This window comes from Sparus aurata, chromosome 17, assembly GCF_900880675.1.
Source record: "Sparus aurata chromosome 17, fSpaAur1.1, whole genome shotgun sequence".
NCBI classification, from domain to species: Eukaryota; Metazoa; Chordata; class Actinopteri; order Spariformes; family Sparidae; genus Sparus; species Sparus aurata.
Genome location: NC_044203.1, coordinates 3,335,506 through 3,340,459, shown reverse-complemented (window position 1 = coordinate 3,340,459; position 4,954 = coordinate 3,335,506). Strand labels below are relative to the sequence as shown.

General features: G+C 41.8%; 1 long non-coding RNA gene across 1 annotated transcript; it reads left to right on the top strand.

Moving 5' to 3' along the window:
• The first annotated feature begins 1,369 nt into the window (after positions 1-1,369).
• Positions 1,370-3,297, top strand: LOC115567022 (uncharacterized). The gene is made up of 3 exons (XR_003981119.1): positions 1,370-1,838; positions 2,945-3,073; positions 3,239-3,297. It is a non-coding gene; the product is annotated as an uncharacterized LOC115567022 (long non-coding RNA).
• Positions 3,298-4,954: the final 1,657 nt, after the last annotated feature.

Below are 4,954 nucleotides of genomic sequence, written 5' to 3'. Positions count from 1 at the left end.
AGACTTCCTGTCTGACAGGAAGCAGCGCGTGAAGCTGGGGAAAAATGTCTCTGAATCCCAGACCATCAGCACCGGATACCACTCTGTGGAGTCCTGCTGCTTCCTGGGCACCATCATCACCCAGGACCTAAAATGGGAGCTGAACATCAGATCCCTCACCAAGAAAGCACAACAGATGTGTTTTAACATTTTCTGATGATACTGCCATCCTCGGTCTTTCTGAAATGGAAAACTTTGTGCAATGGTGTGATGCTCACCACCTCATTTTGAATGTTAAAAAAGACTAAAGAGATGATCTTAGACTCAAGATCAGTAGGGGACCATAGTCCTGGGGTCCGTTTCACAAAGCAGGTTTAGTGAAAACTCTGAGTCTGTTAACCCTGAAATGAGGGAAACTCTGAGTTTTCCGTTTCACAAAGGGAGGTAACTCAAACCAGAGAAAGAGGGGTAACTCTAGCCTGTTTCACAGAGAAAGGTAACTTAAGCTCTCGGTCAGTTACCATGGTAACATACTCTCTGAACCTAACCTGGTCGGGACCAGGTTTTTCAAAACAAACCTCGAGTTTCTCTCTGTCTCCGCCCTCTTTCAGCCACACATGGTATTTGATTTCCTCATTCATTCAGTCAGCAGGCGAGTTTTGGCGTAGTATAGTTCTCATTGATCATTGCAAAAATCAGTCAGTAGGCCTACATTAAAAGTTATATTAGGTGGCGACTATATTCACTACCATGGCATGTCCTTTTGATAATGACCCCATTGATGAAGGTGCAGCATTACTGCGCAGAGAATTAAATATTCGTCGGGAGATGATTATCAGACCGTACATAGATGTTCTTGCATTTCCAGACAGTTATCTTTTTGAGCGGTACCGTTTCACGTCACAGACCATCATTTACATACACAACCTGATCCGTCCTTACATTTCCAGCATTACCAACCGAAGTCAAGTCCCAGCAGATATTGTGTGTTGCGCTGCGTTTTTTTGCAACTGGGAGTTTTTTTATACAACGTCGGAGATGCAGAGCAGTTGAGCAAGGCAACTGTATGCAGAGCGGTCAGAAAAGTGTGCCTCGCCCTGAAGCGGCTACTACCCATCTTTATCATTTTCAGCTCCTCTGCCTCCGTTAGAGGTGGCGGTGCTGGGCCACCAATCGTTATACGGGCATCTGCTTTCTTTCTGTTGGCTGAGTAGAAGTCTGTGTTAGTTTAAATAGGCTTAATTATTTAACAGAACATGATATAGATGAGAAGACATTCATGTGTGTGAAAACAGCATTATGTTGGGGATAAAACAACTGTACAGTCAAACAGCCACTTAAAGGAACTAAGGGCAGGATTTGTGAAAAAATAAACATTCATTATAAGTATTTTAATGCTAATGGGTGATGAAGCGTTCAAAACCAAAAAGAATGAGCCCACACACATATCTCCCCATTGCCTTGAACAGGCTGTGTGCTGCATGATGTACTGCTATTCGGGGTCCGAATTTCCCGCGCAGCCCTGCGGACGTGACGTTATTTGACGCTGAATGCGCGTCCTCGACGGCTTGGAGACCGGAAGAAGACAAGCGCGGTGGACCGGAAATACTGTTTGTGTTGTTATGGACTCTGCTACGGCCGGAAAACGACCCACCACCACACAAAGTCCACTAAAAAGTAATACGAAGAAGAAAACGAAGGTTTTTATCAGTAGCAAGTCGTGAGTCTAAAAGAAGTTATGACTAAAGCCGGGCTGGCACGCGAATATACATTGGATATGCCTTCGACTCATGGAGGCAGCTTCAGCTTGAACTGGGACTGAAAACGGATGCTGACATGGCTAATTTCCTTGTAACCAGGTAAGAATACATTACAGGTCATTTATAGAGCTTGATTTGAAAATCTTATGAGATCACCGAGGACTCGGAGTGAGCTAAAGTGCAAAGTAGCGTCAGCTTCTAACGTAGCGTTAGCGGCTAATGTAGCGCTAGCCGCTAACATGTAACTTAGTCCACTGCTTGTAACACTGAGAAGTTACAGACTGCGCATTTTCCAGGGTCCTTCAGTCTGAAACCGAATAGTTAGAAATATGCCCTTTTAGATATGGGACCGAAAGCCCAACTTGTATCTGGGAGGTGACGTTAGCAGCTGGCTATAGCAACAGGCTAACGGTTTGTTTGGGTCTATGTAGTCATATTAGCCGCTAGCTACACACAGCGAGCCGGCTTCCCGGCTGCTTCGTGAGTGTAGGGGATACAGCTATCAAGTCAATTTTATTTATATAGCCCAAAATCACAATCACATTGCCTCAGTGGGCTTTACAATCTGTACAGTGAAATATATCATACACACAGCACCGGCTCCCGTCTCGTTCCTGTCCCTGGTAAATACAGTATTTGGGGTGTACAGTAACGGTATTTACAGGCTATGGCTTGGGGGCTATTGTGTTGACGAGTTGATGATACTGTTGTGATGTAGCTGAATAAAAGGCAGTTTGGAGCTAACCGTGAAGTGCACAATGTAAACGAGCTCAGGTGGTGCTATATAATAATTGATATTGTGCTTGTCTACAGGTCTGATAAAGTTATTATTATTGTTATTATTATTACGAACTTGCTTGTGAAGCACGTCTGTGTGGTTGAGTCCTTTGGGGTGGGTGGGCTAAAAGAGTGGTCTCAACTCATCAATAGAGCTTTTAGCCTTTATTTTTCTTGTGTTGTACCTTACACACAAGATTGTTCCAGACATTATACATTACGTTGTAAGTAAAGCAGGAGAAATTGTTTGTAAAAGTGAAACACACAATAGTACTGACTGAGGCAAGTATTTTGATATTATTATTGTTACAGGCAAACATTGCATGGCCATAGTTGTTCTGACCAAAGAGAAAAGACACCAAGGTAGCAAAGTCACAGCCAGCTTGCTGACTGAGACTCTAACTTTTTAAAATATTGCTGTTTTCCAGCTATCAGAAGAAGCAGACTCCTGAAGCTGCTACTCGGGGAAGTAAGGAGATGAGAGCATCAACACCCAGCAAGCGAATAGCTGCTAAACTCTCTCATCGATTATCACCAATTGAACCAGTGTCTGAGGGGTTAGTATGTTTTCACTTTCTAAGTTTTGGTCATTAGGAATGTCAATCTTTTCAGAATATAGACAAAACATTGTAAAATGTTATAATATAACATAATAATTACCAGTTTTGATTATGGAGCATTGGTATGTGTTCTAACGCTACTGTTCTCTTCTCTCCACAAAGGCCTCAGCTACATGATCCAGAGACGTGAGCAAGAAAAGAGAGAAGACAAGACCGTCTTGTTTACCACACATTTATTTTATTATAAACATGTAAAAAAATACAAAATAAAACTTTGTACATACTACAAATTTGAAAAATACTGTAAACTTTGAAAATAAATATAAAAATATATAATGTACATAAATAGTTTTTATTTTTGGATGAAAGTGGAATCTTTGGCTAAGAAATGTTTTTTTTTTAGGTATTGTGGTCACAGGGACACAAAACAGGAGAAAATATCAGTCAGGCACCCTAAACGGAGCTTCTTTGTAACCTGTGTAGTTTGCAAAGGGGTCAGGGAAGTTTAACCAGATACGAAGAACACAGCAGCTCGGTATCGACCTTCAGTTCCCTCTTCTCTGGTGCCCATCCTGCCAGATCGTAAATCGCCGGTAGGAAGCAAACCGAAACTCTCGGTTATCGCTGCCCACATCTTGGCTGTCCTCGAGAGCAAAGATGTTGTTCCACGTCATCCTAACCAGACGCAGTGTACCCTCATCCAGGCAGTACATCTCCATGTGTGCCACTCCTTCCAGAGTCAATTCCAAATCCTGAAACAAAAAACATTGAGAACAATACTAATAAGAATAACTTTAGTAATCCTCAAAGTGATGTTTTGATTTTATTTGATGTTATTTTTATTCTGATTCAACTTAGTATAATACCAGTTATGACATAATGACATTTGTGTTTTCCTTGTATTTACTTTGTTATGGCGCAGTGCTATTTATACCATTTATATTGTCTTATAATGGAAATGATTTCACAAATGATCTCACTGGCACATAACAAGTGGCTTGAGATATTGAATCATACTATTGCTGTTACATGATAATGACTGCACACTAATGTCAGCTTGTTAGCAAGCTTTATCCAATGTTATAAATATTAGCTATGTTGGTAATTACCACAGTCAGAAATTAGCTGCAGCCACAAGCCAAATGCTCGTCAAACACCATAACATTGTTAGCAGTCACATTAGCTTCAATCACAAAGCAATGGTTATCGCTAGCTTGTTATTCACCGTGGCTGGTGAAATTTGAACTTTAGTAACCATTTGGCCAGTATAAGGTAAGCGTACTTTACATTACAACTGTCGTTTTGCTGAATTGATGTGCTAATGTTGTCAAAGAAACATACTAAAGCTGCACTAAGATAAACACTTAGTTTACTTACTTCGTCTCTTGACATCATGCTGTTCGCTGATGTAGGCTACCAAGGTAGTTCCGCGGAGGTATGCGAGGAAGTCTTGCAGTAAATGGTCGCGTGAACAGTGAGCGAACAAATAATCGTGTCACAGCATCAGCTGCACTGCTGTGAGGAGTTCATGCGCGCTCCCGCGCCGGCTTGGCTGATGGCTGCAGTTACCCAAACGGCCGTCGTGTCGCTATTGAGTCTTATTTCGTGATCCTGCCCTAAGTTCCTTTAATATTTACTTTACAATGTAAAACACGATCAAAATGAGGTACCCCCATGAGATTATGCTGAGGTCTAACGTTTTTATGTTTCATCTTAAGTTGCTGCCAAGTGCGCTTCTCCCCCGCGGGGTTGCATCTAAATTAAATAAATTAATAGGTTACCACTCAAGCAGTTTCCCCCTGTAATATTATTGTGATTGCAAAGGACTACATTTAAACTTACGCATTGACCCGAGCACCAATGTTCTCCCACGCCGTC